This window comes from Canis lupus, chromosome 24 (genome assembly GCF_048164855.1).
Source record: "Canis lupus baileyi chromosome 24, mCanLup2.hap1, whole genome shotgun sequence".
In the NCBI taxonomy this organism is placed as follows: Eukaryota; Metazoa; Chordata; class Mammalia; order Carnivora; family Canidae; genus Canis; species Canis lupus.
The window spans coordinates 16,139,829-16,153,896 of NC_132861.1; positions in this window are offsets into that span (position 1 = coordinate 16,139,829).

A 14,068-nucleotide genomic window follows, 5' to 3' on the forward strand; every position below is an offset into this window, starting at 1 on the left:
TAACTTTCTTGGTTTGCAACCCCAGGTTTGGAAAATGCCTACATAATTATGAAATTCAAGTAATTTATTAGTTGCTTATTTTTATATGGTAAAACCATGCCAGATTAGTAAAGAATAACTAATTATTTGGGGAATTATCTACTTGATTTTTCTAATGATTTATGTACAGTCTTTATAGGTTTATTGGTTAAGATATGAGGCAGCAAAATTTATTTTTATTTTTATTTATTTATTTTTTAAAATTTATTTTTAAACAAAGTTTCTAGAATATCTTTAACCCTATATACATTATTTTTAAAAACTCCACTAGCAATGCCACAGTAGCTCATATAGACCCGTGAGCCTCTCAGGACAAGGCCTATCGTCTGTTTACTGTTGTAGCCACACCACCCAGTCCAGTGCTTGGGACATGGTGAACGTCTAGAAAAGTTTTTCATTTGCAGAAACTTTCTCATTGCAGAAAATAATTCTTGCGAACACAGCAGCTGCATCTTGCATTGTCCGTTTGATCGCTGTCCTTTATCACACTTGAATCCTAATAGCTTTGGTCCATGTTCAAAGGTATAATTCGCCCTCAGAATGGAACGATTTGGCACCACTCAGTTACTTAAATGAATGCTTCACTTTTTGAGGAGAATTCCCAAAGGAGAAAGAAAGAACATTATTTCTGAGAATCTATTATGTACTGAGCACAGGTATTTTCATTTCCGTCATCTTATTTAATCTCATCAATTTTGTAAACTAAGCATAATTACGGCTCTTTTTTAATTGGAGAAGGTACAATTCAGAAAGGTTAAGTAACTCACCCAAAGTCACACAGCTGGCTAGTATGTTTTAGAACTAAGATTTACTTTGGGTACTTTTTTTTTAAAATTTTTATTTATTGATGATAGTCACACACACACACACACACACACACACACACACACACACACAGAGGTAGAGACACAGGCAGAGGGAGAAGCAGGCTCCATGCACCGGGAGCCCGACGTGGGACTCGATCCCTGGTCTCCAGGAACGCGCCCTGGGCCAAAGGCAGGCGCCAAACCGCTGCGCCACCCCCAGGGATCCCAACTTTTTGCCTCAAAAGCCTACTTTGCAGTGCTATTGCTATCTTGAAGAGGAGGTCCAGGGATTTGGTGAGCAATAGAGACCTCACTGGAGAGAGACATAATCCACCAATGGGAGAACTGCGAAGGAGAGCACGCTCATTTCCATGTGTACTTGCTAACAGGTTTGGTGGCATCTCAGACTGTTTTACCAACAGTGACTGTTCCCAAGTTATTGCTTAATGCTGATGCTTTTCTAGGAGGAGCTGTCAGAACTTCTAGCCCCATGCCCAGTTCTTGTGGTCTCAGAGTTCTGTTTACTGAGCACCACCCAGATGGTTGTGGGTCTGGGTGAGGTTGCATCATTTGAGAGAAGGCAGGGGAGCGGTTGAACAGGACCATCCGGGACAACTTAGGGCAGGTGGTCTTGACGGGATTCTCACTCTGATGGCCTTCACCCGGACAGTGAGGGTAGAGGCTGGTCTGCAGCAACAGGGAGGGGTCCTGCCTTCCCCTTAGCTCCAACTTCCCAGAGGCTCGCATTCCTGGTCAGACCACCTCACCCTCTGGAACTTTCCTTTCTTATTTGCAAAACAGAGGACATCAGTTCAGGTAACTGAAGAGCTTCTATCCAGCTCTAAGTTTCCAGGTCTTTACAAATCCGAGGCTTGAGTGTGGGTGGAGCGCAGTAAGGGGACCCAGGGCAGAAGCAGTGCGGTACCTGTATGGGGCAGGAGGGCGTGCGTGCTCACATTTGCATGTGCACCTGTTTGCATGTGTCATTGCTGTCCTGCTGTTCGTCTCAGAGTCCCATCGTAGGATTAAGTAAAGGAAGAATCAGAATTGCTACACTTTGATTTCAGATCGATTGTACTCTGGGGCTGCTGCAGACGGTGCTTTAGTTGTTGGTGCTGTTCTGGCTACAGTTAGGGTCCTGCCTGTGACACGGCCTGGCCTCGGTTAGCTCCAGCACCCTTCAGGCTGGGTGTCCCTCGGGTGGGGAGCTCAGAGCCCGCAGGCGGCAAGGACACACTTCCCACCTCTGCCTAGAGCTTCCTGCCAGCCTGGAACTAATAGGCCTTTCTCTGGAACCCATGTGAGCCACGAAGAGCCCAGGCTCAGTAGACTATGTGTGCCTCCTCCGGAGGGGCCAGATCCGTCTAGGTGGATGCTGACTGTTTTTAGAGACCACAGCCCCTCACCAGAAGTTATTTCTGTTTCCCATATTTTGTTTGTTTTGTTTTTAAGATTTTATTTATGTATTTGAGAGAGAGCACATGCACATTAGGGAGGCAGAGTGAGAGGGAGAAGCAGACTCCCCACTGAGCAGGGCGCCTGACCTAGGGCTCGATCCCAAGACCCTGGGATCATAATCTGAACCAAAGGCAGATGCTTAACCCCCTGAGCCACCCAAGCCCCCCTGTTTCCAGTATCTTGTAAGTCTTGGGAGCCAAAGACCAACTTTGGCTTTTCCCAACTCACTTCTAGGGCAGAAAAGAAACCCTACTCCTGCATTCGGCTGTTCCTGAGAGGCCCAGGCCACACTTGTCTTCGTGGATGCTGATGGAAGTGATGCTACAGATAGCCTGACGCCGCAGGTCTGTGGGGTGACATCAGATCGTGACACTTCCGCACTCAATGTGCCACTAGCCTGGCGTTGATTTGGAATAAAGTTCAAAGACCAGAGCCTACCTGCTCCAGGCCTTCCGTCCCACTTCTCCTTTCCCTCCCCTGCCGCTGCGTTTTGGCCCCTCTGTTCTGGAAGCCTTCCTCCACACACCAGATGGCTGCCATGGCCTCTGCGGGAAGACTCCTCCTCCCGCTCTCCCAGCTCCCTTCAGCTCTCTGCTCAGTGTCATCCCTCAGATAGGCCTCTTCTGACCACCTTACCTAAGAAAACACCCCTGTCCCTCTCAACTCCCTTACCTGCTTGATTCTTCCTCACAGCACCTCCCCAAAGCCCGAAGTCTGCCCCACTAGAAGATGCTCTGCACGTGGCGGGGACTTTGTGTTATTCACGTCTGTATTCTCCTTGCCAAACCACCATCTGGCATGGAGAGCGCACTCAATACATATTCATAGGATGGATGAGTGAATTATTGTAATTCTTGATCCACACCCAAGTTATAAGGCCCTCTGGCCAACCACCATCCACTTCTCTTGACCCCAAACTGATCTGGGCTTCCTCTCCCCTGACCCAAGGCCTCTGCTGACTATCACTCAAACATTTCTGCCCTACCCTCTGGAGCTCTCATTGCAGGAAAACACACTCCCCTACATCATCACTAAATCTTCCTCCACCTCGTTGCCTGAACTGACCCCGGCTGTCGCTCAAGAACACAGCTGCCCTGAAGCCCACTCAAGTAAGGGCGGCTTCTTCTCCCATATCCTCTGTACCTTAGGGTCAGGAAGAAGGGTTGTACCCTGTCTCTACAGCAGCCAGATTCAGAAACTCAGGCTAGACCCAACCAGCAGTCATGGAACTTCAGCCTGGGAAGGGACAGACCAAACCAAGAAGAGGCCTGGGGTTGCCATTTGCACTATTCTAGCTACAGCAGCCTCCATGAATCTTATAAACCTAGTGCTCAGTTGATTTCTCCCATGCTATTCTGAAGATAAGAATTCAAGGCTCCATTGGAAGCAGATGACTTGGTTGTACTTCCTTCAGCCCTCTCCCAATCTGTCATACAGACTCCCCAATCCAGGCTCTGCTGCCCTTCCAATACCAAACCTCTAAGTCCTGTACTTTTCTCATCCCTGGTCAGAAGTTAACTCTGTTATGACTTTCATGAATAAATACCAGAATCCAGGCAGCAGTGGAAATCCCACCGATCCTAGATTTCTGATTCTTGCTTCATGTTTTATTTACTTATTTTTTTTGGTTATAAATTGAGCAGGATTATGATTAGGTTGAATAAGCATTTATTCATTAACTTCAGAGCATCAAAACTACGTGGTTTAATAAAAAGCAAATTGTGAAGAAATACCTACCCGATAAAGCCTAAATCTTTGTGTAGGTCAAAAACATGAGTAGATTGAGGAGGGTTACATAAGTAAATTCACAGATGACATATCTATAATAAATATGAAATCAAAAAGTCATTAGATGGGAAGTTTAGGCTAATATTTCTTTTGAAATTGGCAGCATGGAAAGGAACCTCTTCTCTTACCAACTACCTCCTATTTCTTTTCTCAGGGAAAGAATTTGGGGATAATAAAAAGCTGCTGATTTGATGGAATACAGTTTTTGCTTCCACAATTATACTTGCCAGTAACAACTGTTCTCTCTTTGATCATTTATTTTGTTTTTCCTGTCATATTACCAATGCAATAATTCTTCCTATCATTTAGTCATAACCCACGACCAGATGGCACTGGCTACTGAGAAAAGGAGAATGCTGTCCCCCAAAGGTGACCCGCAGCTCAAATCTCAGGGCCAAGGGAATGTTCCAAATGGGGGTTCACTCTGGGACAGCATTCCTGTCTGCTTGAGATTTGGTGGTTTGGTGGGGCAGGGTAGAGAGGTCATTCTGGTAAAACTAGGCAGAGGTGATGTTTGAGGGAGACTTTCCAGCTTCTGTACATAATTTAGCTCAGACAGAGTCCCAGATACTGACTGCTTTTACAGAGACAGAGCTCAGGAGCAGAGCCCAGATTGCTGACAAGAATGGTCCTAGAGTTGGAGTGAATAGGCCAGTTAGACTTTATGCTGCAAGTTCCAGAAAACTCAACCATTTTGGGTTGCACAGTAGAGGATGGATCTGCTCAGGCAATACAAATGTCCTGAGGTAATCAGACTTTACATATAGCTTGATCAGGGCCACAGCATTCCTCTGGGACTTTCCTGGCCTGCTCTGTGCTCCTTACACTAAATTTCCTCAGGATGGTGAACAACTATAGCAACTCTAGGAATCCCATTGAAAGGAAAAGAGGAGAGGATGTCCTTTCCCAGAAATCCACAGTATATGACTTACCTGATCTGTTTCATTAATGGTTTGTCATGTGTCCAGCTTTAACCAGTGGAATCTTACTGATTAGCTGAGACCTGAACCTTGGGACTATATGCTTATTGTAATGGTAAATTTTATATGTCAATTTGACAGGGCCCCAGGGTACTCTGATATTTGTTCAAACGTTATTCTGGGTGTGTCTGTGAGAGTTCTTTTATTTTTTTTTTTATTTTTATTTTTTTTTAGAGTTCTTTTAAATGAGATTAATATTTCAGTTGACAGAAGAAAGCGGATTGTCCTTTCTAAGGTGGGCGGGCCTCAACCAATCAGTTGAAGTCATAAGCAGAACAACAACAACAAAAAAAAGCCAGACCTTCCCCAGAGTAAGAGAGAATTCCTCCTGCCTAAACAACCTTTGAATTGGGACACCAGCTTCTTTTCTGTCTTTGAACTCAAACTAAAACATTGGCTCTTCCTAGGTCTCAAACTTGAACTATATCCTTGTCTCTCCTGGTTCTCAGACCTTTGGACTCAGACTGGAACTAACCCGTTAGCTCTCCTGGGTCTCCAGCTTGCCAGCTCATCCTGGAGATCTTGGGACTTGCCACATTCTGCAGTCACATGAGCCCATTCCTTTACATATTTTCTTTATATTTATATCTCTAATATACATCCTATTGGTTCTGTTTCTCTGAGAACCCTGACCAATACACTTATGGTGCAGGGAAGGGCTTTCCTATAATCAGGGGAACTAGAGGTGCTCAGAAAACTAATGCCTTCACTCAGTCATAAACTGATTGAACATGGCAGTGTCATTCCTTTAGAGAAGGGAAGTCTATATCCCAGGAGACTCAGAGGAGCCTAGAATTCATTCTAAACACATTGGAATAGAAAGCAAGGCCAAATGGCAAGGAAGCTAGACATTGTTGGAACTGGCACAAAAGCTAGTTGGAGCTCAGCCTGCTATGATGAGCTTCAGAGGCTGTGACCAAAGTGGAGTAATAATGATGCCACCACTGTTATTGGTGTAAGGCATGGGAGTGAGACTCCGTCTGCATCAATATGTTCAGTCCTCATAAGAAACCTGTGATACAGGTCTGATTATCCATAATTTATAGATGGGGAGCAAAGGCTTAGGCCCTTACTTCACTGAGGTGGAATGGTGGGCGGGGGGTGAGCAGTGGGGAACAGGCCCTCCCAGATGTGAACCTTGGTCTGATTCAGGCCTCTGTCATCTAGAGTTTGTTCTTGTCATCTCTGCACTGTGAATTTAAACATTTAAACAGACTTCTTGCCATGGGTCAGGTCAGATTTAATATTCATCGCTGGCATTTTGGCTGCTAAAACTTTTTGTTGTTCCATACGTCATAGCATTTTGTGAGAAGGAGGAGGCTCTTGGCATTGTCACCCACTTTGCTATCTTTCTGGAAGCCCATGAGCTCTGTTTTTGCATTGGCAAAAGTTTAAACATTGCAGGAATTTAGAGAGTTCTTGAGTAAGGGAATTCTCTCCTTGTGCACTTGATGACAGCTGTCCCTGGGTGCTCCAGTAGCCAGAGGATGTAAAGAAATCAGGCTCTGCAGCTAGTTGACAGCATGCTGTTGCTGGTTTTGCTGGCATAAATATGTAGCATGTGCTGCTATATTAATCATTCAACTCATATGCCCTTTACCCATTTTTTATATTTTATTTATTTATTCATGAGAAACAGAGGGACAGAGAGAGAGAGAGAGAGAGAGAGAGAGAGAGAATGGCAGAGACACAAGCAGAGGGAGAAGCAGGCTCCCCTCAAGAAGCCCGATGTGGGACTCGATCCCGGATCCTGGGATCACACCCTGAGCGGCAGGCAAATGCTCAACTGTTGAGCCACCCAGGCATCCCTCTTTTCCCAATTTTTATAGAAAACTTAAAAAGTGCACAAATCCAATCAAGGATATTAAGTAAGAATGAACTGGACACACTACAAAATTGAACACACAAGTATGTAAGTTATTCTCTGTCACAGGGTAAATGTTTTCTTAGAAATGATTTGTAACTCACCCTAGAAACACAAAACAGAAATATCTAGAGTTACTGGTACAAACTTGTTTCTTAAAGCCCCCGAATTGCTGCCAAAACCAGCATCTCTATTTAAGTACCTATTTGCAGAACTATTCTAAATTGAAACAGTCTCTAGAATCTTTGTGCCTGAATAAACTCAATGGAATCTTTGCAGAAATATAAATGAGAGACCAAGCATATTTATGAACTGGGCACACAGATGATCAATGTTCACGTTGACCCGTAGACGGGTTGATCTCCACAGTGTGTGCTCATGTGGGAGCTGAATACCAGCCACTCTGTTATGTAAGGGTTTCTACCACATTCCCCCACCCCTTCCTTTTAGAGACAAACTTCATAATAGGGTTGGTTGGCGTAGACTTGGCTGCCTCCCCTCTGGGCCTCCTACTCATGCACCACCTAGTCCCCTGAGTTCTAGCTTGCACTCACAGTTTGGTTGAAGCTATGTTCTGGAGTGTCACCGAGACTAGAGACTCTTCTCTTTCCCAGTCTCTGCACCCTTCTGTGCTTGTGATGCTCTTGGCCACTCCACTGGCCTCACTTCACTCCCGGTTTTTCCCCTAATCCTCAGCATCCTGTCTTGGCTGCTTTTCTTTTACATCCTCATGAACTGTTGCCCAAGATTTTATCCTTGGCAATCATGCCCAACAGCAAGCCTAATGCACAAATGACTCCTCCATTCATATGTCCAAACCAGACCATCTCCTCGATTCCAGATTTGACTTTCCCTTTAGTGTTTCAAACTAAACCATTCCAACATTGACCCCACTGGTTCTTGTCTCCTTAAGCTTAGAGGTTGATTTAAGGATCATTGATATTTTGATGTCACCAAGTTTTTCCACCCAAGACAATGATGGCAACTTTTTGGTCATTTTTCCAGATCATGTGTGGTTATGAGTTTCAGTGTAAGGAAGAGCATATGTTGATGCTACAAGTCTGAGTCAACTGTACAGACACATTTGTTAAGATTCTGGTGGCCCTGTACTTTTCACTGACACTATTTTGTAAAATTTCCAGATTTATGAATCCCATGATCCCAAGAGAAACCCAAGAACTCACTTTGCCATATCACGTAGGGCACAGGCAGGTGACTTTCACCCGTCAGTCCTAGTCCATATACAAGTGAGAAATTTGGAACAGGAAGTTCTACATAGAATTTATCCGTGCTGGTGAATGACAGCTGAGGCATGTATTTTTTTTGGGGGGGTGGGGGGTAGAGTCTATCCCACCTACAAGTGACATTGGTTGCTGACAGCAGCAGTAGTTACAGCTACAGCTGTGTAAATGATAGCATTTAGGATTGAGTGACATCAGTGGTACAGTTTTCCAGCCAGCTCCAGACAGCAGCATGCTTTGAGCTCTCTTCCTGGAAGTTTGGCTTTAAGCCTACTTCTCAAACCCATGTAATATCCTTTAAATAAACTCATCTCCTTCCAATTTCTGTTGCTTGCAACAAGAACCTTGACTAACACATCAGGGAAGTGTGAGAAGGGAAATAGTATTTTTTTTAAAGACTTTATTTATTTATTCATGAGAGACACAGAGAGAGAGAGAGAGGCAGAGACATAGGCAGTGGGAGAAACAGGCTGCATGCAGGGAGCCCGACGTGGGACTCGATACCGGGTCTCCAGGATCATGCCCTGAGCCAAAGACAGATGCTCAACCGCTGAGCCACCCAGGTGTCTGGGGAAGGGAAATAGTCTTAAGTGAAAATTCCATCCGTAGTCACCATGAATACCAGGTAGTCTGTGAGCTGAACAGATCTGGGCTGGCAACCATGTAGACTAAAGTGATAAATCGAAACTCTTGGAGATGTACAACTTCTCATGTCCCAGTAACTTTTGCTACTGTGTAGCTGCTACTCTGTCTCTACCTTGATTTGATTCTTACATTGTACTTTATATTCAGCACTTTAAAAAAAAATTTTGGTGAAATACACATAACAAATTTACTATCTTAGCCATTTTTAAGTGTCTAGTCCAATAATGTTAGGTATGTCCACATCATTGTATGACCATCGTCACCAGAACTTTTTCATCTTTCCAAACTGAAACTCTGCCCCCAATAAACACTAAGTCCTTGTTCCCCCTCCCCCACCCCTGGCAACCACCATTCTACTCTCTGAGAATTTGCCTACCCTAGACACCCCATATTGGGTGAAATTGTACAATATTTGTCTTCTTATGACTAGATTGTTTTGTATAGCATGATGTCTTCATGGTTTATCCATGTGGTGTGTGTCAGGATGTCCTTCCTTTTTAAGGCTGAGTAACATCCCATTGTATGGAAAGGCCACATTTTGTCTATCCATTTACCCATCAGTAAACATCTGGGTTGCTTTAATTTAAGCAATTGTGAATAATGCTGATATGAACATGAGTGTATATACTTAGCACTTTTTATAAAAGATTTTATTTATTTATTCATGAGAGAGGCAGAGACACAGGCAGAGGGAGAAGCAGGCTCCCCACAGGGAGCCCAATGCGGGACTCAATCCCAGCCCTGAGCCGAAGGCAGATGGTCAACTGTTGAGCCACCCAGATGTCCCTACTTAGCACTTTTGATGTTAATAGTAGTGATCGTCCCTCGTATCACACTTAGCATGTATTGGGCATTATTCTAACATACATGAATCGCTTTGAAGCTTGCAACAATTCTGTGAGTGGGAAACTACAATTATCCATATTTTACCAACAAGGAAACAGAGAGTTACAACACCCTCAGAGGAGTTAGGGGGCATATTCCTGGTACTTGAATTCTGGTGGTAGAACTAGGATTCAGATGCCCCAGTGTGGCTCTTGTGTGGAGATGCTCATCTGTGCTGCCTCTGAATACACTGCCTTTGGACCTCAGTCACTTCCTGGGAGGAAGTGTGCCCTTCTGGCTGCCAGGAATGGTGTCCTGACCTCTGATGGCTGGTTCCTTCTTGCCACTTACATTCCAATTTAAATGTCTTTCCTCAGAAAGACCTTTCATGACTCCTCACTTTAGTTTGTATTTATCACAGTACCTTGCTTCAAATCCATACAAAGCCCCACTTCCTCTCCAACATCTTAGTATTCATTTACTTTTTTTTGCCCACCACCGGTCACCCACTACCACATAAGCTCCATGAAAGCAGAGGCCTGTGCTGACCTTATAAGGTTATATCTCCATCACCTAGAACTCCAGTTAGCAGATCATAGGTACTCGGTGAAGAGTTGTTAGCCATAACAGTGAATGAATGCGTAAAGGAATAAGCTTGGCCCTTGTAGAATTTCACATGAAAAAAATTAAAAATAGAGCAGATGTTAATATAGGAAATTCTCTCCATTGAGCCAAGGGTTTAAATAAACCCAAGAGCAAAGCAGAATGGCTAAAATATTCTCTCATTGCTAATGACCACGCACTATTCTGATACCTTCTAGCTGCATCTGCTGATTAGATTCACCTTAATGCTGGCATTGTTTCTATTTTATGCAATTGGAAAGGTTATGACAAAGTTGCTTATCCAGCTTCATGAAAGTTAAGTATTTAGTTCCAAGAAACCTGAAGATTGTCTGTAATTTCAGCTGAAGTTAAAATGAGTGAAAGTTTTTCATCTTACCCTTCAAATCAGGAGTGCAAGAGATACTAGACAGGAAGCTCTGCTCACTCTGCTCCTAGTCACCGGGTCACCTGTGTCTCAGAGACACTCCTGAACTGAAGGGAAAGCCAAATCCTCAGAAGCATCTGCCTCTTTTCTTTCTCTCTTTATTGAGAAATTCCTGTGGAAGAGAAATCCTTATAGAAGAAAAAATTTCTGGGGCACCTGAGTGGCTCAGTTGGTTAAGTGGCGGACTCTTGGTTTCGGCTCAGGTCATGATCTTATATGGGTTGTGGGATCGAGCCCCGTCGGGGGGGCTCTGCACTCATGTTGGAGTCTGCTTGAAGACTCTCTCCTTCTGCTCCTCCCCCGTCTTGTGCTCTCTCTCTTTCTCAAATAAATAAATCTTAAAAAAAGAAAGAAAAAATTCTGTAGCAGCTTAGGAATAAAAATGGTCTAGAATAGAAAAAAAAAAGTACCTAAAATAAGGAAATCGTGTGGCAGAAAACTTGATTTTCTGTAAGGTCTTCTGTTCCTATCAGTATCTTTAGAATGTGCTGTCTAAACCAAGCTGACCATTTTCTTTTTCCCTCTCATATAAACATGTTTTTCCATCTGTAAAATAAAGAAAGTGTTTACTTTGGATTTCATTAAGATAATAAGCATCATTAATGTACATTGTTGACTGGGAGGTTCTCAGAGATCTTTATATAAAAACAGAAACATAGCATTTTATGTGTTTTAGCAATTTAAGAACAGCTATAAATTGAGAATGTAACTAAACTGTGGCACGTCAGCTAATGCAGGAAGGTTGAAAGTTAGGATCCCAGTATATTAGGAATTAGGATTTTACTTTTGTAACTCAGGGCCAGGAATCCAGTATGGAGATAGTCAGCTGAAATCTGTTTTATATCACTTCTAGAATTGAAATACTCTACTCAGTGTCCTTAAGGAACTAGCAAAGAACACAGCTGCTATCCACTTGCTTACTTCATGGACAGGGAGTACGTTCCACTGGGAAATAATCTATTCAATTTTCCTCATTAAAGTTGAATGAAATACAGTGTCCATACTGATTATAAACTTTGCAGATTGAATTCCTTATGGGGTAAGAGTGATTCATCTTCGTGTGCCAGGTTACAGCCTCGTCTGGCAAGTGCTCCATCACTGAGTGATGGGTGAAAAACTAAACAGATCAGTGGTAAAGCATTGTCAAGGACTGAGGAAAGTAGATGTTCCAAGGGAGAGTAACATTTACAGATTTTTGTTGTTGTTTTGTTTCTTTATTCTTTTTTTTAAGATTTTATTTATTTATTCATCAGAGACACAGAGAGAGAGGCAGAGACACAGGCAGAGAGAGAAGCAGGCTCTATGCAGGGAACCTGATATGGGACTTGATCCTGGGACTCCAGGATCACAACCTGAGCCAAAGGCAGATGCTTAACTGCTGAGCCACACAGGGGTCCCTTGTTTCTTTATTCTTATTGGATATCATTTGTGAAAGAAAGAAAGAAAAGAAGAAAGAAAGAAAGAAAGAAAGAAAGAAAGAAAGAAAGAAAGGAAGGAAGGAAGGAAGGAAGGAAGGAAGGAAGGAAGGAAGGAAGGAAGAAAGGAAGGAGAAGGAAGGAAGGAGAAGGAAGGAAGGAAGGAAGGAAGGAAGGAAGGAAAAGGAAGGAAGGAAGGAAGGAAAGAAGGAAGGAAGAAAAAGGAAGGAAGGAAGGAAGGAAGGAAGGAAGGAAGGAAGGAAGAAAAGAGCTCTTTGTTAATAGAGGAAAAAATTACTATAAACAAACTAGCAGAATCTGAGACATTAAAACTCAAGGCCATATAGTTGTTGTGGCTCTGGTTACCCATAGGGCACCATGGGGTGCTGAAGTAGGTGTAGAGTGCTAGAACTAAGGCAGTGAGAAGGAAGGAAGAAAGGAGAGAGAGAGAGAGAGAGATTTTGTTTTACAGGAAACAAAAAATCTAGAATGTTCTGCTTAATCAAAAGACAATTGCTGGGATCCCTGGGTGGCGCAGTGGTTTGGCGCCTGCCTTTGGCCCGGGTCGCGATCCTGGAGACCCTGGATCGAATCCCACGTCGGGCTCCCGGTGCATGGAGCCTGCTTCTCCCTCTGCCTGTGTCTCTGCCTCTCTCTCTCTGTGTGACTGTCATAAATAAATAAAAAAATAAATAAAATTAAAAAAAAAAAAAAAGGCAATTGCTTCCCCCCCCCCCCCCCAAGAAAGGAAGGCAGAAGCCAAGCAGAAGGCAGCTGAGAAAGCAGAGTTCAAGTGAGGTCCTCCCGAAGTGCAGGCGAGACTCCTCCTCTAATCCTCGTGCATTAGGCGGCCTGGTGGGCTGGCACATCCTTACAGCAGGATGACCCCATTAACCTTGCTATGTTCTCAAGAACAACTAGCTTTCAATCAGAAAATGCCAAGCTGTCTCCCTTTAATTTATATGTTGTTGAAGGGACCCTGGGTTCCTTTGTCAAGCCACAGTTTTCGGTATTTCTGGTTTTTGTTAAAATACCATCTCTTGTGGATAAAGAGAATGAGGACTAAAGTTGAGGAGGAGCATGATATCATTATCGTTGAGCTTAATCATCAGCAAATGGGTTTTTCCACTGGGGAGGCAACCTATGAGTGATTCTGTTCCAAGAAGTTCTCTGGGATTTGGAATGAATTTTCCCACAGGAAATAGAAATAGGAATTAGACTCCCAGTTCCAGTCCACAAGAGCTGGTTTAATTCACAGTACAGCTGAACTATAGTTATAGGGGTCATATTTTCTGAACCCCAAATTGAGATCCATGATTTGGCAAGTACATATGTTCTGACCACAATAAAAGAACAGAATGGGAATACTGAAATGGGATTTGTACTGGGAGATCCAGGAAGTCATATTGTAGGACTTCGATGCTCCACTGTAGACCTCAACACCATGTATGACTATGCGTCCACAGGAAAATGCACATCCAGCTCCAATGTGGCGCATCAGGGTCACACTCCTCCTGCTGCTACCTGCCCCCCATGCTCCCCACCCCTGGCTTCAAGCCTCAGGAGGGGGCTTTACCACTGTTGTGATACCTGCTTCACCCCACAACTCTGTTCCCATGGCCACGCCTTCATTCCTCCCTCCTGCAACCTAGTGCCATCCCAAGCTTCTAGATTAATCCCAGTCTCAAGCTACAGACCTCTGAAGCCTGGTCTAATATCACCAACCATCTTGTTCACCCCATACTAACTTTTCAAACTGGTACCAGCCACTGTCAAACTTTTTTTAAAGATTTTATTTATTTATTCATGAGAAATACAAAAATAGACAGAAACACAGGCAGAGGGAGAAGCAGGCTCTCTGAAGAGACTCGATCCCAGGACTCTGGGATCATGACCTGAGCTGAAGGCAGATGGTCAACTGCTGAGCCACCCAGGTATCCCACCACTGTGAATTTTGAT